This window comes from Nyctereutes procyonoides, unplaced genomic scaffold, assembly GCF_905146905.1.
Source record: "Nyctereutes procyonoides isolate TBG_1078 unplaced genomic scaffold, NYPRO_anot_genome, whole genome shotgun sequence".
NCBI classification, from domain to species: Eukaryota; Metazoa; Chordata; class Mammalia; order Carnivora; family Canidae; genus Nyctereutes; species Nyctereutes procyonoides.
In genome coordinates, this window is record NW_026575135.1 from 43,602,507 (window position 1) to 43,629,520 (window position 27,014).

A 27,014-nucleotide genomic window follows, 5' to 3' on the forward strand; every position below is an offset into this window, starting at 1 on the left:
AAATACAAACTGAAAACAGTATGGAGGTTCCTCAGAAACTCAAAAATAGGACTAACCTATGATCAAGCAATCACACTACTGGATTTTTACCCAAGGAATGCAAAAGAACACAAAAACACCAATTTGAAGGGCTATATGCACCCTCATGTTTATAACCACATTACTTACAATCACCAAGATATGGAAGCAGAACAAGTATCTAACAGTCGATGAATGGATTAAAAAAGATGTAATTTTATATAAAATTTCTCTATATATATGATATTATTCAGCCAAAGAATAATGGGATATTGCCATTTGCAACAATATTTATGGAGCTAGCAAGTATGATGCTAATAAAATAAAATAAATCAGAGAAAGACAAATACTATATGATTTCACTCATATGTGGAGTTTGAGAAACAAAGCAAACAAAGAGGGAAAAAAGAGAGAGAGAGAAAGAGAGAAACTAAAGTGATGGTTACCAGAGGGGAGGGGAGGTGGGCTAAATAGGTGATGGGGATTAAGGAGTGCACTTGTGATGAGCACCAGGTGATGTATGGAGGTGTTGAATCACTTTGAAACTATATAACACTGTATGTTAACTAACTGGAATTAGACACTTAAAAAAAAAGAAGACTGACTTCACTAGAATTCAAATCCATTGAATTTCACATTTCTATTTTATTTCTAGTACAAAGTTAAAATTTAAACTGTCCAATGATAGTCTGTCTTTCGCATAATTTCAAACTGTCTCAAGATATAATTATGTATTTCTCAAACTACAATTTTTGGTTTGTGGACATGAAAAAACAAAGTATTGTTTACAACAGTTACTTTAAAAACTACTTTCTTTCACTAGTGACATAATGTGTTCTTGCAATTTGTTTAAATATATATATATATATATCATGCACTTTTTAGGGAAATTCTATATTTTTTGAATCCTTATTTTTCAAAAGGATGAAAATGCATTTACGTTAAATAAATGAAAAACATTTTTAAATTTATCATTCCCATCAAAACAACAAATAGAAATTGTAAAAGAAAAACAATCTCACCCATATTACAGTAAATTTGGTTAGCAAGAAGGTGGAGTTTTACAGTAATAGCTTTTAAACAGATTATCTAATTTTAAAATAGTGCATATTGCACTTTGTGTGAAACCGAGATGCAAGAATACATTTCAATTTGTTTAAATGGCTTTAACAGTGAGGTATACCAGTGCTCAATTTAATTTTGCATTTACATTTTTGCTAAATTCTTTCATTTTTTTCATTATCTCATTTTTTTTTAAATCACATTTTTGAAAGAACCTTTCTTTGCTAGGGAAGAAAATACTTAAGCCATCTTTGCCACTGATTCAGAAAGAAGTTAACTCTATCAGCCCCATAAATAAGCCTGCAGAAACCAATTTGTAGCCTCTGGTTGCTAAAGACCCTGCTGCTGGATCTCCCAACAGCCTGGGCAGTCTGCTAAATTGAGAGGATCAGTAATTTTTATTTGGGAAAAACAAGGGCAGGTCAGCCGTAATTGCAACCCACATTCAGGGTAGTGGCAATTAGGTTGTAGTGATTAGGATGCCTGTTTGATTGGAATTCTCAGTGTGTGGTTTGGGTAGAAGCACATCTGCTCTTAGGACTCCCTATTAGATGTATCTAATGTGTTTTGACCAGTTGTTGAAAGTGCTAGATGGCTTTTTATTCAAAGCTACATTCAGAATGTAAAAACTGTGTGAGTGCTCTTAATTCAAAGGCATCAGACTTGCAACAAAATAGGGATACTTTTGAGTTCTTGGGTCAGAAACTTTTCATCAGTGCATGCGTTTTTATTGATCATTTGAACCAAAAATGCTTGTTCTTCTCACTTCTTTCTCTAGTTTGAGCTTATTTTTCCAGATAGAGTTTTTCCAAACATTGAGGTTGCTGCTTTCACTTTTTCTGCTTCAAATTTATATTCACTTTGAAACAAACCCATTCATTCCTGAAAACAATGTGTGTACTTCTGTGATTCTGAATTTGCACACTTCAACTAAAGGTAATTTAAAAGAGTATCATTAAAGCTTCTGGATGTTTTCCTTCAAAATTAAAATAATCCAAATTGTGAAGTTCAAATTTTAAATCACAAATGTCTCATACTCTTTGTTCTCCAACAGACATAATATTGCTTTTTTGATTATTCAGATTTTGTCCTCTGCATTAATTCACATGATGATACCAAGGCAGTTTTATACAATTTGAGAAATCTACCCAAATTGCAATGCCAAGCAGAAAAAGATCTTAAAATTCATGTAGTGAAATGTTCCCCACCTCACACTATTTTTTCCCCAGATAAGAAAACTGAGAACCATTGAAATTTAGTGACTTTCTTTGGACACAGATAGAAATGACATTTTATTTTTTTAAGATTTTATTTATTTATTTACTCATGAGAAACAGAGAAAGAGGCAAGACATAGGCAGAGGGAGAAGCAGGGTCCATAAGGGAGCCTGAGGCGGAATTGATCTCTGGTCCCCAGGATCATGTCCAGAACTGAGGGCGGCGCTAAACCGCTGAGGCACCCAGGCTGCCCTAGAAATGACATTTTAATGAAGAGTTTTAGTTCATGTATTTTTTTATGTGAGGAAAGATTCTTCTAGGTGGAAATTGAAATAGAATGTTCCTGAATTCACGAGAGTAATCCATCTAACTTTTGCAACTCTTCCCAAGTTTTCTGTTTCATTTCTGTATAAACATATACAGATGCTAAAGACGTAAATTTTACATTTTGGTAGCTAAAACTCATATGGACCCTTCTTTCTCATAGGTTTACTTTGCCATACCATGAAAATAATCGGCTATGGGGACATGGACAATTTGCATGCCTTGCATTTTACATGAGAGAAAAGTTATAGTCTTTGCATGCATTTATTTTATGTTGATGCAAAAGACAGCTTTAAATTGTCAACATATAAATAGAAGGGTGACTTTTATTCATAATTTTTATAGATTTTCAATTTGTAATTATTAATCCTATTTTTGATGGTTAGAAATTTTATTTCTTATATTAGGAGACCAAGTTATGGAGGTGGGAAGAGTTTTGCGCCCATGAAATCAACGCATATGTCTTTAGACTGTTGAAAATCACAGTGGTATTTAGATCATCTTTTTTCATAGTCACACTTTTTTTTTCTAGTTATCTAGACTGATCTTAAATAATAGTAGAACAAAGAGTTGGGAGTCAGGATGCCTGGGTTGCTCAGTGGCTGAGCATCTGCTTTTGGCTGAGGGTGTGATCCTGGAGTTCTGGGATAGAGTCCCACATAAGATTCCTTGTATGGAGCCTGCTTCTCCCTGAACTGTGTCTCTACCTCTCTTCTCTATGTCTGTCATGAATAAATAAATAAAATCTTTCAAAAAAAAAGTGTTGGGAGGCAAGATCAGAGATTAAAGTTTATCATCAGAGTAAGGGCTAATATAAAGAGCCATAATTATTAAAACAATCTAGATGAGAAGTGAAGATCTAAATTAAAATCAGAGCCGTAGGAATGGAGAAGAGGAAAGAGATAAGATAAATATATTTTACCCATAATCAGTAAACTGAGAGAAGACAGTTATTTCTGGTAAATAAAAATAAAATCTCAATGGTTTCCAGTCTGACTTCTGCAAGTGGGCATGTATCTTTAAAGGTGTAATGGTTAAGTGTGTAGACAGTCTGTTCAGATTCTAGCTCTGGTTTTTATCAGTTGCGTGTATTGATGTGAGTAGCTTTACTTCTTTGTGTATCAGTCTCATTTTCAAAATGATGATATTAATATTTTTCTCATGTGTTTGTAGAGTACCTAAATAAGGTGTTACAAGTGTCAGACTTAGAATAAATGTTATCTATTGTTATTACTCACTGAGATAGAGAATGCAGGAGCAGATGAAAGAAAGGTGATTGAAAATTTTACACATTGAATTTGGAATCTCTTTGTCACATTTGTATATAAATATAAATTTGATACATGTTTGGAGGCTATACATTTGGATTTATCAGTAATAGGCTATTTTTGAAACATGGCTTTGTATGAAGTCATTGTAAGAGATAGTATAAAATAAGAAATGCAAAGTATAGAAGATGAAATATTGAGGAAACATAGGATAGAACACATAATGAAGAAGGAATAATCAGAGTGATCAGAAGAAAGCTAGAGGAAAACAATGTCATAGAATTCAGGAGAGAAATTTTAAGATGGTAATAGTAGTGGCAGAACCAAATGTTAAATAACAGATAGGGGTGTGTGCGTGGCTCAGTGGTTGGGTGTCTGCCTTTGGCTCAGGGTGTGATCCCGGGATTCTGGGATCAAGTGCCCTGTCGGGCTTCCTGCATGAAGCCTGCTTCTCCCTCTGCCTGTGTCTCTTCCACTCTCTCTCTCCCTCTCTCTCTCTCTCTCTCTCTCTCTCTCTCTCTCTCTCTCCCCCTGTGTCTCTCATAAATAAATAAATAAAATATTTTTAAAAAACACAAGTAAAATAACAAATTTAAATCTGTATTACAATTTTCCACTTCAGATATAGCAGTCAGTGCCAGGAATCTCTAAGTAAATGTTTAATGTATGAAGAGAACATTTTTTTCTTCTCCTTTTTAAAAATTATTTATTTGTTTATTTATTTATTTATTTTTAAATATTTTATTTATTTATTATTCATGAGAGACAGAGAGAGAGAGAGAGAAAGAGAGAGGCAGAGACACAGGCAGAGAAGCAGGCTCCATGCAGGGAGCCCGAAGTGGGACTCAATCCTGGGTCTTCAGGAGCACACCCCAGGTGGAAAGTGGCACTAAACCGCTGAGCCATCCGGGATGCCCTCCTTTTTTTTTTTTTAATTTAAATTCAGTTTGCCAACATATAGTATAACACCCAGTGCTCATCACATCAAGTGCTCTCCTTGGTGCCTTTCACCCAGTCACCCCATCCTCTCACCTTCCTTCTCTGAAGAGAACATTTGGAAGTAGAGTTAGTAAAGGTAAACCATTTGTTTTGCGAGGGCATGACAGAGAAGAGAATGGAGAAGAGTTATAGTTATATAGGGTATGAAGTTTACAAGTGTTTGATTTGTTTGCTTTCTTTTTCTTTTGAGATATTGGAGCGGTCTTTAGAGTCCTTTTCAGTGTAATTATTTTTTAGCTACTACAGTTGCAGTTTAACAAAACAAAACATCTTTTTTTAAACAAATCATCTTTCTGTATGTAAGATAATTAGCACACTTTCCAACACAGCAAAAATTGTTGCTCTTTCAAATATTATTAGTCTATTCCCATGGGAAACTTATCTTAATTGAATTATCCACTAATTATAAAGTAAATATATCAATTTCCTATTTCAAAAAATTTGTATGGTTCATGGAATCCTGGTCACATTTCTTAAACATACATAACTATCTCCTGCTGCTATTCGATATCTATATGGTTGACTCATTTTACAATGGGGTATCATCTGCTGTGATGCTTAAATGGTGATAACATTGGTGTTCAGCAAAGAAATGAGCCTTAGAACTGTTAGCTACACCTGTCAGTCAGAAACATCAGTGAGTTAGGCATGGTGATAACATTGCAGTTACCATCTTGCTGTCAGATACCATTTGGGACTCTCAGCGTCAAGGAAAGTGATGCACATTTGTCTTAGAAAGCAGAGATGTCACTAATATGTACACTGCTGGCCCTATCCTCCTCTGGTTCTTATCAAAAGAATTAGTAAATTAGCATGTTTTTAAAATATCTATTTCTGGATATTTTTTGGAAGATACGCAATGTGAGTAGCAGTGGGTGTGCTGCCAGCTGTCATTTATGAATATCTAACAATGTAGCTTATTTTAGATTTACATGCTAGCAAGAATCTGAAATGATCACTCTATCTCAAATAAGTAAATACATCTTTTAAAAAGGGGGAGGTACCTGGGTGGCACAGTCTGATAATTGTCCAGCTCTTGGTTTCGGCTTGGGTAGTGATCTAAGAATCGTGATATCAAGCCCCGAGTCCACCTCCATGCTCACTGGGGAATCTGCTTGTGTGTCTCTCTCTTCTCCCTCTGCTCCTTGCCCCCACACACTCTCTCTCTCAAATAAATAAATAAATAAATAAATAAATAAATAAATAAATAAATAAATCTAAAAAAAAAAAGAATCTGAAATTATCATTGGTAAAGCATATTCCACCCCACAATTTAGGTGGGCATGCATCTCCTCTTACCTTTTAAATACAGACAAATGAAGATCTAGGCTTTCTGAATCTTGGGCAAAGCTCTACAGTTAATTGTCAGAAGTATGTCATCATGCTGCTATAAACTCACTAATCCTTTTCCAACCCAAATTTTTGGACAAAGTACATTATTACTAATAAAGAAACCATTAATCAGGCATTTTGTTTGTAAGAATTTCAGATTGTCAGTGTTAGGAGAAAGAAGGTCTAGAATGGTAGAAAAGGATAGTTGTGCTAGTCTAGTGATTTTGAGAATGCAGGAAGGCCAGGTAATGAGGGTTTTGGTGAGAGGGTGTATGAAGACATTGACCTGAGGCCAACCTGGAAGGGAAGGAGGAAAAAGGTAGGATACTGAGCTACACTTGGAGGACTCAGGCACGGGGGCTTATAGTGAGACTGAAGAAATGATTTAGAGGGAGGAGTAGAGGCTGAATAATACTGAGTAATTATAAGAAAGAATTTCACTGAGATACAGAGCTGCTTTTAGCTTTTCCTGTGGATGAGGCCAATTGCTTTCTTGATTATATTTTACAGTCTTTTAGGGAAACTTTATATTTGTCTTTTCATTACACATATATTTTATTAAGTAATGTAACTTTCATATCTGTTCACAGAATTATTACTAGAGACTAAAGAACCTTGAAAAGAAGTGCACATATTTTTTTATTATTGTGTACCTTTATAACCCTCAGAAATTCCCTCATCTCTATAATTTATTTCAGAGAAGGCATACTTTATATACTTTCCCCTTTCACAATATTATGGGTCTCCTTAACTATTGGTGTACATAACAATTTTTAAAAGATTTTTTAAAAAATTTTATTTGAGAGAGAAAGAGAGGAAAGGAAGAGAAGCCCAAGCAAACCCCCTTCTGAGTGTGCAGCCTGACCCGGGGCTCAGTCTCATGACATGAGATTATGACCTGAGCTGAGATGGAGAGTCAGATGCCTAAATGACTGAGCCACACAGGCACCCCTGTTTATAACATATTTTAAAATCATCCTTAATGTTCTAAGATTTAAAATTAGTGACCATCAGATAGGATTTAATTTGTAACACTGATGCTCACAGAATTTAAAAAAAAAATGATTAGTGCACACAAGGAATAGTTCATGAGCTTCTAAATTTATAATGGCAGATCTTATGTAAATTATGGCTTAAACACAAATGGCATATTTTTGAACAACATACTTGATCTTGTGTGTGTGTGTGAGAGAGAGTCTGTTATTCACTTTTTCTGTGAAAAGTAAAAGCCAAATATGAAGTGTAAGAAAATGATGACAATGGTACACAAAAGAAATACAACAAAAGAAACAACATGAAACCTGGTTTCAAAGGACAAAGGAAAAAATCCAAGCTCTTCTAAGAACAACTTGAGTAACATTGGACAGTGATTCAACATGCTTGAGACCCATTTTTCCTTAACTTTAAACAGGAGGATTCTGTCAAAATATCTACCTCACAGTTAAGTGCATACTATAAATCTCAGGAAAATGTTTTTTATAAGACAGAATAACTTGTTAATCAGCTTCTAGAAAGAAAGAGTAAGAGTATCTTCATGCATAATTTTGAACACTACCATTATTAAATATTACTTTATTCTATGAAATGTGCATACTTTAGGGAAAAGGACTCCTTTAGGGAAATGTGAAATTTGTAGCACTAAAAGCTCAAAATTATACTCAGTTCTTACATATGCTGTATTTGTTAATGGTAATATAAAAATGCTTAAGTTGTTCAAGAACAGAGAGGTAAAAGTACAGATCAAATTTAAAAGCTATTTTAAATCTTACTTTAAATTGCACAATTTAAATTATAATATAAAAGACGTTTGATAATGTTGAGTGCCCATGAAATATCTAAGAAAGTTCATTTTTTCTAAACTTTTAAATACATTTCTATATCAAGATTAAAGTTCTATAACTTTTTGACTCATTTACCTGAAAACATTGATTCTAAGACTCCCCGGGGTATAGGGGGGAGGGGTGTGAAAAGTAGATGCTTTAGGAATTGCTACTGGCTTTTTAAAAATGTCAGCTTCACATTTTGACACTGAACTATCTCATTCCTTCCTTCTGGCATTCTCTTCTCATTTATCTAGCATTTGTGACTTGTAGACAAGGTAGCATATTATTGAAGTTAATATGAAAGGCTCTGAGTCAAACTGCTTGCATTTAAATGCCATCTTTACCATTTACTGACTAGCAGGCTTTGGGGAAGTAACTCAATATTTTTCTGTTTCAGGTTCCTCATCTGAAAAGAAGGGAAATTAACAGTAGTTTCTCCCTTATTAGTTTGTATTTACATATGAAAAGAAATTATCAACATAATATATATACACACACATATATACGTATAGATGAAGCACACATCTGGCACATAACAACTCAATGTTATTTTGGTTAGGTTTTTTAGATCCGAAGTTCTTTGAAAGTTTAGCAGAAGGTTATAGCAATACCTTGTAAGATTTTAACATTATCTACTAAAGGCATGTAGAAAATAAAATAATTCTGATATTGTTTCTTTAGTCCTGAGCAAGAAGTGTTTGTCAAACAAGACAGACTAGCAGTTCCTCTCTTCAAAACCAAAAATCATTTCTTGATCTCTCAATGGAATTTTTGACATTAACCACTTCAGATACAGTGTATAGTAGAAAGACTCACCAATTACTAAGTAATGAAAACATATATTTTTTTTTCCATGCTGAGTGGTTAGAATTCTACTAGAATCTGACTTTCTGAATACACACAGAAATGTAGAGCATGATTTCTGTTCTAATAAACTAAACACTTAGGTGAGGAAAGAAGGCATGTATGTGAAAATATATGATGGAATATGTATTAGTATTAGCCTCTGAATGCAAAAAAATTAAGCCTCCATTGATGAGGTGAGTTTAGAGTGGTTTGGAAAGAATGAATAATGTTTGAATAGGTAGTAAGGGGACATTCTAGGAAGAGAGAAATGTAAAACGCTTCAGTGTGTGTAGGAGGGGACATTTGGATCAGATGTGAGAAATCATGATGAACTCTAAATGCCCACTTCTCTATGGTCAGTAAATGGCAGAAATTTTGCAGATTTCTCTTTAGACCTCAGTAGCAAATGACCACATAATCATTAAACAGCTGATGGAACCCCCTGATCTTTGTTACCGAATTCAATTTTATGTTGTTAAATATGTGACATTAGGTGAAATATTAACTATATATGACTTTTCTTTGAGTCATATTCAGTCACTTATCTGGTCAATATTCAGCTATTGACTTGCTTATTTTCTATCCTGATATATTAAAGGGTTTTTATGTACATTATAGTTTATTATAGTTATGGCCTCAAATATTTATCTGGTCAATATTCAGCTATTGACTTGCTTATTTTCTATCCTGATATATTAAAGGGTTTTTATGTACATTATAGTTTATTATAGTTATGGCCTCAAATATTTTGTTTAGTGCTGTGCTGTTAATTTGAAAGTTGTTAACTGTTCACTTATCTGGTCAATATTCAGCTATTGACTTGCTTATTTTCTATCCTGATATATTAAAGGGTTTTTATGTACATTATAGTTTATTATAGTTATGGCCTCAAATATTTTGTTTAGTGCTGTGCTGTTAATTTGAAAGTTGTTAACTGTTCTAGAGTCCAACAGGCACTTGGATGTGGGACAAGAGTTCTAGCTTATAAGTATAATTTGATAGATGGTGTTTTCTGAATCTGTGAGAATACATATCTGAATAACAAGTAACATGACAGAAAAAAAGTTGTGAGTGGCTCATTTTCTTATGCAACATAAAAAAGAAAAAAACAGATTTAAAGACCATATAAAAATTGAAAAAAAATATGTTTTAATAAGGTAAATTGTCATTTCAAGGAAAGAAAATGGGTTTGTGGTTAATCAAATTAATATCTTATAGCCTGATTATTATATCATCAGAGAAAAACTTAGGAATTATATCCATTCTTTAAATGTAATGGGTTACAATACTTTATACCAAGGATACCCTTTTGATGGTATTATTTCTTAGCATTAATTAGTTTCTTTTTTTTTATAACTTTCTTTTTTTTAATTTTTATTTATTTATGATAGTCACACACAGAGAGAGAGGCAGAGACACAGGCAGAGGGAGAAGCAGGCTCCATGCAGAGAGCCCGACGTGGGACTCGATCCCGGGTCTCCAGGATCGTGCCCTGGGCCAAAGACAGGCGCTAAGCCGCTGCGCCACCCAGGGATCCCAATTAGTCAGTTTCATTAATCTATAAGGTGTCTATTATTGCTTTCCATTTTTTATCTCATCAGCCGACTTAGATTTATCTCACCAGCATCAAATAGTTACCAAAAATGTGAATTCAAAATGTGTTCCCTTCCCTTTTTCTTTTCCTTTTAGGGAAGTCCTGAGGGGTTTGACACTTTTCATCCTCCAGCCATTAATCATCTTATAGGGAAAGGCTGTATATTGGTAAGTCTCACTCATTCTTATTGCTCTTTTTACAAGACTTGATTGTAATACAGAACAAGGATGATTAAAGACATACTAACATCTTTGCTTAGCTAAATAGAGACTTTTTTTTTTCAAATAAAATTTGTTACATCAGGATTTTGTTTTGTTTTTAATTAATCTTCTAATAGGAGTACTATCAAAACCTATAGTTGTAAATTAAAATTACGTAGAGAATGGAAACTAGTAATTTTTTTCAAATTCTAAAATGGTGGTGGTGGTATTACTTATAGATAATCTTTATTATTTTAATCTTATTTTTACAATTTATTTATTCATTTGAGAGAGAGAGAGCGCGCATTTGAGAGAGGGAGAGGAAGAAGCAGACTTCCTACTGAGCAAGGAGCCCAACACAGGCTCTATCCCAGGACCTGAGATCATGAGCTGAACCAAAGACAGATGCTTATCCACCTAAGCGACTTAGCCACCCAGGTGCCCCTATGGATAATTTTTAAAGGTATTTTATTAGTTGACATCATGGTCCACAAGCAATAGTTGGATGAGCATCCGTGAATAAGTCTGAGGCTGTAGCCCAATAAAATGTAATAAATTCTATAAAAAAAAAAGCTAATAAATTCTGTCAAGTCAATTTTGGTAATATATAATAGTTATTTTGCATGTTGAAATGCCATTTTAAAGTTAAATAGTTCTTATGTTGTTTATGCCATAAAACCAAATACATGTCTTTTTATTTCAATTTATTATTATTTTTTGTATCTACAAGTGGTATTAATGTGTCCAGTTTCATGTTTCTAAACAACCCTCCCTTCAACTATCCAACTAACCTTTTTCTTTCTCTGTCTTACACATACACACACACACTCACTCCTTAAAACATCATAATTTATTTTATATGTTATACTCAGGTTTGAATTTATGTGTTACGTTTAGATCACAGTTAATTAATTTGAACTTTTTCAATTCTTTTAACCTACTGTTTTTGAATTATTTCTCATGCCCTCACATGCTTTGGAGCTATGATCTTCAAATGTTTTTGATGGAAAAATCCATCAGTTAATATTAAATATATGCTCAAATATATGCACATTATTTATAAACTATGTAAATTTATCACTATGATTATAGATGGACAAATAATAGTAAAAATATGAAATGCTCATAAAAGAAATTTTAAAAGATAGAGTGACAATGTATATATTCTCTCTCTGTGTATAGCTTTTCTCTATAGGTATTCTAGTGGAACTTTGGGAACCCTTGTTCGAGAAATCCTCTGCTTTCTCCTATTTCCATATATCCCCAAAGTTGTATGGGTACTCAAAGACTAACAAACCTCATTTTAAGCATAGATTGGACAGCTATGTGATATACTGCAAGTCAGTGAGTGTGTTTATACATTTATACACACAAATGTGTGTATGCATGGGGATGATGTAGATAGGATTGGTTGGATCAAGAGTTTGAAGTGGCTTAGAGTCATATCCAATGATCTTATCTCAATATTACTCTTCTGGAAAAAAATTTTAAAAAATATTACTCTTCTGGAAAGCTTAGGGACTGAAATAATTCAGACGGACTGTTATAGAGAATCAAACAGCCAAATAAATAGCAAGGAACAATACCTTGTGTCATATGGAATACCTCCAAAGATATTTTGTCAAATTGTTATTTTGGCAAAATTAGATTCACACCATTTATCATCACTGTATGATAGAATTCGTTAGTCATACATATCCTTGCCATTTTTTTTCTCAATAGGGTCCCCAGTGGTGAGCCACCAGATACTATACAATGAAATGGGGGAAATATTAAACGGTCAGAGTGAAAATCATTTGACCCATATGGTTTCTGCCTGGGTAAACCAAAAACCCCATAGGAGTTGTTCTTCACAATGTACCATGTAACTTCCTTTGACTGTTGTGTATGAATCAAGAGCTCCCCATACTTATCCTCTATTTTTTTCATACCTATCCTTTAGAATAGGACCTTATATTTAACTGATGTCAAGCCTTTATTCAAACCTGAAACAGGCAGGGAGGAGGTGAGCTATTCAGGGACAGAATCAGGATTTACAGACTAGCTAGCTTTCATTAAATCTTTAATATAAAAGCCTTCATAATTGCTGATTCCATTTATTTGAGCCCTCTTCTAATTTAAGAACCTAACACTGCTGAACAGGTTTAAGGAATCCATTTAAATGCTCTGTTATCCAGGAATCAATTCTCTACTTCTTATCTTTGAAAATCTCACGTCAAATACCTTGCTGAAATACAGATGTATTGGGTCTACATCATTCCTTTAATGTACCGGTTTAGTAAACTCTCATTAAAAAAAAAAGGGAAAGAAACAAAGAAAGAAAAAAAGAAAGAAAGAGAAAGAAAGAATATAAGGTTTATCTGACCCAACTCAGTAAATCTCAAATGACTTACCTATTTTGGCTTTCTTCATAGGACTCCCATCTGATAGATAATTCCTTTAAATTCAAGGATATTTGGGGGATCAAGTAATGCCTCTCCAAGTTATAGTACATGTAATCTAGCTTGTCTAAAAAATGAAAACAAACAAATTATTACCTGGCATTAGGTTCTCTATACTTAGGCTCTTGCATTTCTTTATGACTTGATCTAGAGACAAAGAAAGCACAGCAGTTTTGCTACCTCATTTTGAATTGAATTTTTCCTGTTCTGTGTTCTGAGCAGTCAACCACTTCAGAAAGGTGTCTGAATTGTTAGATGTTTAAAGAAAATGGGGGGGGGGTTATTTGCTACCTACCCAGAGTGAATTTTAAAGCAACTTGGTACTCAAAATTCCTAGTAAAAAATCACAAATCACAGAATCCAAGTGTTAAGATGAAATATGGTGTGGGTCTAACAAAGTGGTTGATTTGTCTCTGAATAAACCATGTGCAGTGTTTATGACATAGGGACTCACTTCTCAGACTTCCAAGATTTTCTTAATTGGAATTTTTCTAATTAGGTAGACCTCCCATAGTGACTTCCTCCTTCCTTACCCATCACCAGGCCCTCATTAATTCTTTTCTTTGCTGTAAGTCTTTCCTTTTTCCAGACATGTCTTTTAAGAGTTAATATTCACTCAATAACTTATGTTTCCTCTTTTCAGTCCATAGCTTTCATGCTTGAACTCATCTACTCTTGTAGCATCAGATATTATTTATATCTAGTGACACTCAAATCAATATGTCCTCTTAAGATCTCATTCTTGAGAATATCAGCAAATGTATTTGATAGCACATTAGCTTCTTAAATTCCAATATATTAAAATTGAACTCACAATATTTTTCCACAAACTTACTTTTTTCTTTCTCATTTCTATGAAAAGAAATACCATCTACCCAGTTTCCCAAAAAGAAACCTGAAAAATATCTTGGATTTCTCTCTCACCACTCTTATATCACCCATGAAGTCTTGTTAATTCTACCTTTGGACACGAGGAATGTCACAGGAAGTAATAAAAAATGTAAAATGTATTTTTAAACCATTTTGAAACACCTCAGTGGAAACTAAATTCATTAAGGAAAATAAAATTATTGTTGTAGTCTAAAACACAGACAAAAAGATAATTCATCCCTAAGTAAAAGCTAATGCCATAGTGTTTTATCATTAAGTTCATTGTATTTTTACTATAAACTCCAATCTCTTTAATTTTATTTCATTAATCCTTAGCATTTCTTGCCCATAATGCATATGCTTATATCTTTGCAGGGTCATTATTTATCATTTTCCAATAACCATGGCAGGTATAATGTTAAAAAATTTCCATTATGTGATAAAATCAGTGAGAAAAGAATTAAGTACCATAGCTGTTTCCACATGCTGTGATTTAAATATATATATATATTTCTCTAATCCTTTTGAATTGAATGGAACATATGACATACGTTTGCATTGATTGTGTTTTAGCACCTTTTTCTTAGCAATTTCCTTTTTTTAACCTTTTAATTTTAATTCCAGTATAGTTAACATACAGTGTTATATTAGTTTCACGTGTACAATATGGTGGTTCAACAATTCTATACATCATTACTTAGTGTTCATCAAGATAAGTGTACTTCTAATCCCTGTCACCTATTTCACCACTCCCCCTGTCCATTTCCCCTCTGATATGCTTTATTTTAAATGAGCACTCTCAGTTAAAGTCATTGATTTATTGTTTTTTAACAGGAACATTTTTCTTTACTCAAAACATACTTCAATGTACATAGTTCTGAAAGATATATATAAAACATTCTATCCATGAAAAATATCATTCACATTTTCTTCAAGTACACACAGAAGAATTCCTGGTTAAATCACTTAAAAAGAGACATAACAAATATTACAAATTTAAGAAGATTGAAATCATACCAAGTATATTTTCCAACCATAATGGTATAAAAATAACAATCAAAAATAAAACAAAGCTGGGAAATCTACAATGTAAATATTAAATATCTACACTACTGCATAAGCAATGGAAAAATAAGAAATCAAACAGTGAATCAAAATATGTCTCAAAACAAAAGTAAGAGAAAACACAATATTCCAAAAACAATGAGATGAAGCAAAAGCAGATTTTAGAGTGAAATTTATGTTATAAATGCTTGTATTAACAAAAAGAAGTGTAAATAATATTTAAACCACAAGGAACTAGAAAAAGAAGAAAACTTAGCTGAGATTTAGTAGAGGAAGGGAATAACAGGGAAGAATCAGAAATAAATGGAGACCAGACTAAACAATAACATAACATTGAGAGTTAAGACCATTTTTTCCAAAAAAATAAAGTTGGCAATGTTTTAACTTCATTAAGTGACAGAAAGAGAGAGAGAGAGAAAGAGAGAGAAGACTCAGAAACCAAAATGAGAAATGGAAGAGAAAACGATTCAACAGATTTATAGAAATATATAGCATAATAACAGATTACTATAACAATTATATACTAACAAATCAGATAACTTAGAAAAAAAAGATAATTACTAAAAATGCACAAGTTACCACAATTGGATTTTGAATCTTGAATCCAAGAAGTAGGAAATCTTCTTAGACCAATAACAAGACTGGAAGTTGAGTTAGGAATCAAAAATCTTCCATCACAAAAAAAGCCCAAGACCACATGGTTTCACTGGTGTATTGCACCAAACATTAAAAAGAAAAATAATGATAATCCTTCTCAAAATTTTATATATAATGGAATAGAGGGAACACATTAGAAATCATTCTATGAGACCAATATTACCCTGATACCAAAGCAAAATAAAAACAATAGAAGACCAAAAAAAGTCTAGTTTGTTCAATATAAAATATTGCTACTCTGACTTTCATTTGACATCCATTTGGGTGATAAATGTTTCTTCACTCCCTCACTATCAATCTGCAGGTGTTTTTATGTCTAAAATCAATCTCTTCTAGATAGTCCATAGATGGATCTTTTTTTGTTTGTTTGTTTCTTTGCTTGTTTTGTTTTTCCATTCTGACGCCCTATGTCTTTTGATTAGAGGGCTTAGTCCTTTTACATTCAAAGTAGTTATTGATAGACATGTGTTTATTGCCGTTTTATTACTTGTGTCATTGTTTCTGGACATTTTCTCTGATGCTTTCTTGTGTTTGTCACTTTTGGTCTCTCCTTTGCACTCAAAGAGTCCTCTTTAACATTCCAGGGCTGGTTAAGTGGTCATGAACACCTTTAGTTTCTGTCTGGGAAACTTCTTATCTCTCCTTCTATTCTGAATGACAGCCTTGTTGGATAAAGCATTCGGGGCAGCATATTTTTCCCTGTTAGTACTTTGAATATATCATGCCACTCTCTTCTGGCTTGCAGAGTTTCTATTGAAAATTCTCCTGCTAGCCTTATAAGTTTCCCTTGTCATTTACTGGCTTCTTTTGTCTTGCTGCTTTTAAGATTTTTTTCTTTGCTTTAAAAAAATATTTATTTACTTAAGAGAAGGAGGAGGAAGGCAAGATGGAAGAAGAGTAGGGGTCCTCAATTCATCTGATCCCATAAAGCTGTCTAGATAACTTTCAAATCATCCTGAACACCTATGAATTCAACCTGAGATGTAAAGAGAGAACAGGTGGAGTGCTGCAGAGAGAAAAGTGGTGACTTTTGAAAAGGTGGGAAGGCGGAGAAGAGGAACGAAGGGAATATATCAGAAGATAAACCATGGGGGAGGGAGCCGTGGAAGACTGCTGCAGGAAAGCAGGGCAGTGGACAATTGGGAATTTCAGAAATCTGTGCCTGAAAGAGTCTTCCCTGATTAAAAAGTGCTCAGTGGGGAAATAAGGCAGAATCACAGAATGGACAGTGAAGTCTCAATATTCCCAGAGACACAGTAAGAATAGGGGCACCCAGGAGAAAGCTCACCACAAACTGGGGTCCAATCAGGATAAAGACTGGAAAACCACAACCATCCTGGGGTAATCTGGGAGAACTGCACAGAGTAGACAGGCCAGCACCAGACCTGTCTACTCCAGAGCCCAGCAACTGAAGAAAGTGGGCTATCCCACTTTCAAGTCTATCCCACTAGACTTCTGCACAAGTCTAGAAGCACAGGGCTTTTGCTCCCAGGGTGCATTATTGGACAAAGCTGACCATCCTCCATTCTCTCCGGGACATGCCAAACTGGGGAGAGTTCAAAACGGCGAAAACTCTCCTGCCGCTGAGTGCCCTGCATTTGTACAGATCAGTGACCTCACGCCCAGGAGGACCTAGACCAGTGTGCACTGAGAGACTGCAGCTCTGTTACTCAAGGGGAACATCTTGGCTCTAGACCTGGAGATCTGGCTGCCACCATTTTTCTTTTCTTTTTACCTTTTACCCAGGAAAGGCATGGCCATACAGGGAACAAAGGCCTCACAGGACAAATAGTTTCACACTGAGCTTGGCCACCTTGTGAGGGGCAGGGCATCTCCACCCAGGCACCGACACCTGAGAATCAGCACAGCAGGCCCCTCCCCCAGAAGATCTATAGGAAGAACAAAGGAAGAACAAGTTTACTGACCAAGCAGCATTGCAAAGTTCCAGGACTGAGGGAAAATAATATATAGAACTCGATGTTTTTTTCCTTATGATTCATTTATCTTTCAGGTTAAAAATTCCCAATATTTTTTCTCTTTTCCTGCCTTAACTACAATATTTTACCAACTCTTCATTTTTAAGCTTTTTCCTTTTTGACTTTCATATTTCTGCAATTACATGTCTAAGATAAATTCCTAATTTTTAGATTCCTTTAAATGTATGTAATTTTGGTAGAAATATAAGTTATTTGTTTTTGTTTTTGTTTTGTCTTGTTTTGTTTTATAATGGTAGAACTTAGTACCTTCTAACATATGGACCAAAATACACTCAGAACCAAGTGGAGCACCATGTTGGTCCATTCTGTGAGATTATAGTGTTTCTTCTTTCTCATTCTGCCCCCCTCTTTTATCTTGTTTCTGGTTTTGTGGTTGATGTTGGGTCTCTCTATAAGTTTTGCTGGCTTATATAAATTTGGAATTTAGCACCTTCTAACATACAGAACAAAATACACTCAGAACCAAGAGGATCACCCTCCAGGTCCCCTCAGGGAGACCATATTCTCCCTCCACCATCACTTCTGCCCTACCCCCTTTTAAAAAAAATTGTTTTATTATTTTTTATATTTGTTTTTCACTTTCATAGTCTTTTTGTTTCGTTCTGTTCTGTTTTCCTTTTTTTCTTTTATTTTCTGGTCTCTGACCTCTTTGGAATTGTCTAGGGTGTATTTACCTAGGCTGTGGTTGATATTTTTGACTCTGCTTGCTCATACAGGCACTCTGTACTGGACAAAATTACTAGAAGAAAGAATTCACTACAAAAGAAAGAATTGGAAGTAATAGTCTCTGACACAGATCTACTAGATATAGATTTAACTAGCATGTCAGAGATACAATTCAGAAGTACAATTATAAAATTACTGGTGGCTCTGGAAAAAGCATAAAGGACTCTAGAGATTCTTTTACTGCAGAATTGAGATCTAATTAGGATGAAATTAAAAATGCTTTAACTGAGATGCAGTCTAAACTGGATGCTTTAACTGCTAAGGTTAATGAGGTAGAAGAGAAGAGAGAGTGAGTGACATAGAAGACAAGTTGTAAAAAAATTTTTTTAAAAGAAGACAAGTTGATGGAAAGGAAGGAAGCTGAGGAAAAAAGAGAAAAAAACAATTATGAACCCACGAGGAGAGGCTTTGAAAAAGAAAATGATAGCATGAAAAGGAATAATATTCTTCTTATTAGGATTCCAGAAGATGCAGAGAGAGAGAGAGAGAACCACAAAGTATATTTGAACATATCATAGCTGAGAACTTCGCTAATCTGGAGAAGGAAACAGGGATTCATATCCAAGAAATGGAGAGGACCTCCCAAAAATCAACAAAAACTGACCAACACCCTGACATATAATAGTGAAGCTTGCAAATTTTAAAGATAAAGAGAAAATTCTAAAAGCAGCTCAAGACAAGAGATTCCTAACTTATATGGGAAGAAATATCAGAATGACAGCAGACCTCTCTGCAGAGATCTGACAAGCTAGAAAGGGCTGGCATGATATATTTAGCATGCTCAATAAGAAAAACAAGCAGCCAAGAATACTTTACCCAGCAAGCATGTCATTTAGAATAGAAAGGGAGATATTTGAGAGAACATGGGGTCCCAGAGGAGCAGAGGGAGAAGAGGGCCACTGATTTGTTCCTCTGCTTCTTTCAGCCTACTTTTCATTGTTATGAAGGCTGTTTCCAATTATTGCATTATTCATCTCTGATTGATATTTTTTTTTCTGATTGATATTTTTAAAACTTTTTTTTTTATATCTGCGGTCAGGATCTCCATGATGTCCTCTATTTTTTTTCAAACTCATAAGGTATCCTTACAGATGTTGCTTTAAGTTCTCCATCAGGCATGTTACTTATATCTGTTTCACTTAGATTTCTAGCCATGACCATTTCTTGTTCTTTCATTTGGGATGAATTCTTCATCTTGGCATTTGGTCTAAGTCTCTCCCTTCTTTTGTGTGTTTATAAAACCAATTTTGTCTCCTGCTTCTGAAATTAATGGCCTTATGCATAAGAGGTCATGTAGTGCCCTGGGCCTGCTACTTCAGGGATTATCTCTGGTGTGTGCTGCATGCACTCTTCTTTTCTATTTTGGCTACTCTATCTTTCAATCCAGTCATCTGCAGAGGCTCTCCTTGCCTGCTGTAGGCAGTGTTGAGTCCCTGGCCTCAATGTGGCAAGTTCTAACTAGATGTACTCTGGTCTGCTTGTGGAATGAGATTTGACACCACTTCCACCAGATCTGAGGCCCTGTGAAACAATCTGGTCAGGAGATATGGTGTGGGTTGGGGCTTGTGCTGGTTTTCTGGGCAAGGGACCTGCCATGCTGGGACTGAGGCAAGCGCAGTCCTGCCAGAGTGCAGGGGAGTGGGTCTTGGTGTAAGCAAGTTAGTCAGCCAGTGTCCAGGCTGTGCTGCCTCCTGCCAGTGGCTCTGTCTTTATGTCGAAAAATAGGGAAGGGAAATAGCACTGGCCAGCAACCTTTCTCCTGGGGAGACATCTCTGTGAACATTGCCTCCCAGAGATGCTCTCTGACATAAGTGAATAATCTCTTCACTGTGGCCACAGGTGCCCTTCAGATGGCTGTTTCCACACCATCTGCCCCCTGGTTTTTTGCCTACCTTCTCTCCAGGAACCCTTTGGGCTCTATCCCAGCCAAGCCCGCTGACCTTTAAAACTCCAGGCTCTTAGCGCTGCTGGTTGCAAGAACTCACAAAACTCAATCTTTCTCATTTCCCAAGCTAATGGCTTTGGGGGGTTGTTTTCCTTGTGCATTCCCCTGTGTGCTCCTCTCTCTCACCCTTCTCTGTGGGTGTGGCTCTCGTCCCTCCATAGGCCCTGTGATCCACTTCTCCCCTAAACCATATTTCCACACTTCCTACCTTCTCTGGCATGGCCTCTTCTTTCCCTTTAGTTGTAGAGTTTCTTCTGTAAGTCTTCAGGCTGATTTCTGAGATATTTAGGATGATTTGATAGTTATCTGCTTGTATTCATGGGATGAGAGGAATCTAGGGCCTTCCTACTTCACTGCCATCTTTGATCTCTGTTTTAGTACTTTTGGACGCAGACTTAGCATATTGTTTGAAAGATGCATATGTACTTTTTTCTATGTTACTGGGGAATATTTGTAAACTTGGGAATCATTATTGTCCTGACAAGTTCAGGATGGTCATATCCCATCCATCTCTTTCTACTCACCGCCCCCAAATTTAATGCTTATGTATTTATCTTAACTGTTTTGAACATCACAATGAAAGTTTTCATCCATTTGCTCAGTATGTCTTTTTTAGTTACTGGAAGAGGAAATTTTGGTTTCCCCTAGGATATATAGTGGTCCCTCTTTATCTGTGGTTTTGCTTTCCACATTTTCCATTACTCACAGTTTCAGTTACTGGCAGTCAACTCTCATCCAGAAGTAGATTATCCTTCTTCTGAGGTATTGTCAGAAGATGAATAATCACTAAACACTGTGTCACAGTGCCTGCATCATTCATCTCACTTTTTCTCATCATGTAGGCATTTGATCATCTCACATTACAAGAAGGTCGAGTACAGTATAATAAGAGAAAGAGAGAAACCACATTCACATAACTTTTATTATGAACTTTTGTTATAATTGTTCTATTTTATTATTAGTTATTGTTAATCTCTCACTGTGACTAACAAGTGTGCATAGGAAAAAAGATAGTATATATAGGATTTGGTACTATGCACCGTTTCAAGGCATCCAGTAAGGGTCTTGAAATATATCCCCCAAGGATAAGGGGATTACTGTATGATACAATAAAATTGATAATTCATATCATGGTCCACCTTCTTCTTAGTGATGGTAGACCCTCCTCCCTCCCACCCACCCCCACCCTTGTCCTGGGTTAGTTTTCAGGAATCAGACTCTATATTCCTATCAATGGCTAGAGTGAACTGAATTAATAGAAGGAATTACCTCTTTTTATTTATTCTACCAAGCTAAGTCTCCAGGGGAATGCTTCATTGTTGCAGACAATACATCCCTGGTTTGCTGGCTGGCCTTAATGGGATGCTAAAATCGATTGGAGCAATTTCTCTGTTATCTGAGAAGCACTGTAGGTTTTGTGGTGTGTTGCAATTACATACCCTTCTCATGTCTTTAAAAAAAATTTACATCATTAAACCAAGTGTCTTCCTTGCTTATGAGACCACAACTTCCTTTTTCTAAGGAAACAGTTCTTGTAAATGTGTAATATACCTGGAATTCAGGCAGACCGACCACAGTGGTTGTATCAAAGCCATGACAGATCATATTACACAGGATAGAAGTAAATTGAAAGCGTGAGAAGCTAAGACCTTGTGTGTTTGCAATGAACAGTGCTGCTATATTGAAGAAACAGCGCCCCCTTGTGAAGGCAGCTTTATTCTAGTGAATTCATTGTGAATACTGTTCCAATGCTTATGCACAAATTGGGAGATAAACTAAACAAAGCAACTTTATTTTTGTCTACTATTGTCTATTTTAATCACTGCCATGATAGTTATTTCCCTGCACCTTCAGAAACTCAGACAGGTCTTTGACTTTTCTGGTTACTTGATGATGTAAAAAATGTTCACAATCACTTCAGAACTTTAAAACACAGTATCAGTTCATGTTCTGTGGCCTGGATTAACATGAAGACCTTTCTTCTTTGCCAGTTTGAGCCATTTTTTGACCAGTGGTTCAGGAAAGACAGGATGATCAACTACTTTCTTTTTTTCTGTTCAAAGCTTGTAGGATTTATTCCTCCTACTCCAGCTTGCCAAACAGTTTCAAAATGCTTAGTTTTTGGGCATGATGAGAGAGAAGAGGTAGGGGGATTAGTAAAATTCTTAGTTAAATGATGTTGTCCTGAACTGGCAGATATTTAAAGCTGACTTTTTCTTGTCAGTACAACTGTGGTTTCTTCAAAGACCCCACCAATCTCTACAGATATTGTAAAGCAGTATCTGTAAGGCAAGTAGTTAACCTTTTTGACATTAATTTTTAAACCTCACTCAGCACTCAGGCATCAGGTGTTACCTCTAGTTTTTCTTCCTTGAGATCTGTTTATGCCATCTTGGTCTCCTTTCTGTTAGGATCTTTATCTCACCCTATATATTTCTCGAGAGAACATTAAAATATCCCCCAGACAGTAACACAGGTATTCAAACCGCTGGCAGGTCTTAACTCCATAACAATTACCTTAGAGTCACTCTCTGTTGAGGTATTAGTAGCTTATACCTCAAAATCTTGAAAATTCATTAGGGAAAGTTCATAACACAGATTTCCCCAAGGAAATTCTCTTCAAATATCATTCAATTTTGTATTTCCATAATGTAGGTAAGTGATTTAAAAGTTACCTAAATTTTAAATTACCTAAAATTTGCCTGAAGTTTACATCTATTTGAAATGTGTGCAAACACCTATTCTAATTCCCTCTAAGATGCATAAAGTAAATCTGAAAGAATTATGAATTCTCCCATGATCAACATGGACTCTTGAGAAAATCTAGTAAGCCAGTTCAAATCTGACTGTCAAATGGTTTGTGTTATGATTATGTTCAAATATACATATTTTGGTATTTATCGTTCTCAGGTAAAATTGCTTAATAATCATAAAATGTCAGAATTTCTATAAGGAGTTGGAGAAAAGTGGAAATGAATGAGTGGATGGGAGATGAAACACTTGGAAGTAGTGAATTGGGACATCTGGTTACAGTGCTAAATATAATACAGCATCTTACCATTTTTTTAAAAGTATGACATTATGACAGTTAATTGTGTAATTACTACAAAGGGATTGTGAATTTGTAGTCATACAAGTTTTATTTTCTAAAAGATAATATTTACTCAAGGCACCAGGGAGTCACATGGAGTAATAAAATGTAATAAATGACCAACATAACTCCTTTTCTGGGGAGAACTTGCCTTCTTTCTGGGGAAAACCTGCCTTCAGAAGCAGCTAGACTATACACAATTCTATTTATAAAATATTGTGCATAATTACTCTGGAATTAATTTTAAAAGCACTATGGAAATACAGATATTAATACTTTAGTTTCTAAAGATCACTTTTTTTTAGTAATTTCTATAACCAATATGGGGCTTGGATCAAGAGTCACATGCTCCACTAACTGAGCCAGCAGAGTGCCCCTAAAAGCTAGCTAGCTAGTTATTTATTTATTTATTTATTTATTTATTTATTTATTTATTTTCACAGCCAAAGTGGGGCTTGAACAATGCTTTATATAATCATAACAAATGCTTATTAAAATTTAATTACATATTATTAAAATATTTGTTTTCTTCTGTCAAGTACATTTCATGACAGTGATAATGCAAATGTTTTTTCATAAAATATTTGAAAATACATTTGGAATTGATTGAACATACATCAAGTGTTAACAGTATAAAAACATAGGAAGTACATGTGCCTGAAAAATAAATAATATGCTTTTCAGTTAAAACCAAAATAATTAAAGTATACAAATTAACGTTCTCAATTTGTAAAAAGATAATGTATATTTGAAACAATTCCCAGCCATTATTTTAAAATATTATTTTGAAACATAAAACTAAAGCAATATTTTTTTCTGAAGAATGAGCATGGGTCTTGTTTCCACCACCATGGGTGTACAGAATGTCCTCCCTTTCTTAACTGGACTTTATTTTTTGCTCATTTCTGTTTTTGTTTTGTTTTGTTTTTAGTATGTAAGCACTTAAGCATCTTTACTTAGGCCCTAACCAACAATGCAATATAGTATATAAGTGGCAGTGGCTAATAAAAAAAGCAAACTTAGAACTCTATAAGATGAAGAATACAGATTTTATAGAATTCTACAGCAACTCTCATACTTTATAATAAAAATATGTACAGCTTGAGGTGTAACAATAAAATATGTGAGGGAACGTTGGACAGAATTCAGAAAAGAACAATGAGTATGAAGGTTTGTGAAATATTTGAAGGTAAAAACACAGATGTTTGATTTATTTAGAGAAAACAAGTTAGGGCTTTCATTTCTTCAAGTGCATGGTAGAAATTATAAGAACTGGTTTTGTTTTCGCTAAGGAAAAACAAAATGCTTTACAATGTATAATCCCCCATTACATGGACACATGCATCTGTGTCATGGCTGGAGAGGCCCAGACTGATTTCCCTTTGGAAACTAAATGTGTCCTTTACCAAACAAGTTTGTAGGAAGACTGGAAGGTAGCTATGATATGGCTTTGGTTCTATATAGAAATCATGAGATGGGATTTGGGGGAATATTCTTTTTAACAGGACCAATGGATAATTATTGACTTCTACAATGATATTTAAAATTCTTAAAGTGATGAAAAACGTGAAATATTGTGGTTTATGATCTCTGAAGGAAACCTTGCCACTATGTCTATTATCTGCTGTACGTTTAAAATGAAGTCATTACAGTGATATATTTATATACATTTAGTGACTTACGAAAATCTGACTAGGGTTTATTTGTTGTTGATTAATCTTTATAAAATATTTAATCTACAAAAAGTTTGTAGGACTTTCTTGTATAAATATATATGTAAAATATATCGTTTTCATTTTATTTAACTTTTAAAATTTGGACAAAGAGTATATACTTTCAATACAATATTATTTTCTGAGGCAAAACACAATTCCATACAAGGGCAGCTTTATATAAGGCCAATATCAGGTTTTTTGAGGCATTAAATACTGAGACATAAAACATGTTAAAGGAACAACTCATTATAACCATATAATTCAGTGGGCTTTCTGCTCTATAATGGTGAATTATTGAGAACTAGAAAACAATTAATGGAAAAAAATAATTTCTAAAATGGAATTTGGCTTTTGGTTCCAGTTTATTGCATTTTATTCATTCTAGTGGATAAAATAAGACTTAGCCAATATAAATCTTAACTGCAGCCCGATCTACATAAAATGTAATAAATTAGTTTTATGATTCTAACTGTAGTTTAAAATTAAATACCCAGTGTGTAAAACTTATGTAGGGTGGTTTTAGTGTATGTAATAGAACTGCCTTTGGCTTTATTTCTCTTCCAGTTATTTTCCGAATCAGGTAGCAATATTTTTGTCATATTAGCAGAAATTAGTAGCATTTAGGTTTCAGAGATAGAGTGATTCTCTATTGCTTTTATTCAACAAACATTTATTCATTGTCATTTGCACATGCCAATAAATTAGAATGTTATGTATGAGAGCAGCATATTAGGAACTAGTAAGGCATAAAAATTGCCTTAAGCAATAGGGGTTTATTAGACATGCCAGTAAGTAAGAAGGTACAAATGTCCAGGTGTAGTTAATTCTGTGACACACATGTTAATTACAAGAAAAAAATTCCTTTTTGTAGTTCTGCCTTCCTCAGTCCGTGGGCTTCTTTTATCTTCAAGTTCATTTCCCTCAAGGTCATAAGATGACTTATCTGTGAGTGTCCGATTTTCTAGCACCTCAATTTTTTTTAAAAGATTTTATTTACATGGAGAGAAAGAGAGCATGAATAGGAGAAGGGGCAGAAGGAGAGGGAGAGGGACAGTCAGACTCCCAGCTGAGTGCAAAGCTAGACAGGGGGCTCGATTCCAGGACCCTGAGATCATAACCTGAGCCAGAATCAAAGGTCAGATGCTTAGCTGACTGAGCCACCCAGGCATTCCCTTCATACTTTCTTTTTTTTCTTCCCCCTATACTTCCTTTAGAAGCCACCAAAAAATAAGTCATGAACAGGAATTTCACAAATGGACGCCTCATACCTATATGAAAAGATGCTAGCAATAAGAAAAATACAGATCAAAACATAATGAGAAATATTTCTGTGCTCACCAGATTGACAAACCTGAAAACCTGTCATCATTATTGATTTTTAGTAAAGATATGTAGCAATGTGAATTTTGTACACATTGCTAGTGGGAATATAGTTTGGAGCAATCAGTTTAGGAAAAAGTGCAGTATTTTCTCATTGGGCTAAATATGTGAGTACCCCATGAAACACAATTTCCATTCCTGTGAAAAGAAATGATTTTAAGTGTGCAGGAGGAGGCATTTTCTTTCTTTCTTTCTTTCTTTCTTTCTTTCTTTCTTTCTTTCTTTCTTTCCTTCTTTCTTTCGATTTCATTGATTTATTCGTTTGAGAGAGAGAGAGAGAGTGACTGGGAAGGAGGAGAGGGAGAGGGACAAGCAGACTCTGTGCTGAGCACAGAGCCTGATACAGGGCTCCATCGCACTACCCTGAGATCATGACCTGAGCTTAAATCAAGAGTCAGTTTCTTAACTGACTGAGCCACGCAGGTGCCCCTGGAGGAAGCATTT

At 34.8% G+C, this 27,014-nt stretch overlaps 1 long non-coding RNA gene across 2 annotated transcripts in view; it reads left to right on the forward strand.

Annotated features, from left to right (window-relative positions):
* The window catches only part of LOC129494527 (uncharacterized), a 1,043,078-nt gene that overhangs the window by 234,463 nt on the left and 781,601 nt on the right, over window positions 1-27,014 (forward strand). For both annotated transcript variants that reach the window (XR_008661366.1, XR_008661365.1), the window contains exon 2: window positions 10,579-10,650. This is a non-coding gene — a long non-coding RNA (uncharacterized LOC129494527). The remainder of the gene's footprint in view (window positions 1-10,578; window positions 10,651-27,014) is intronic.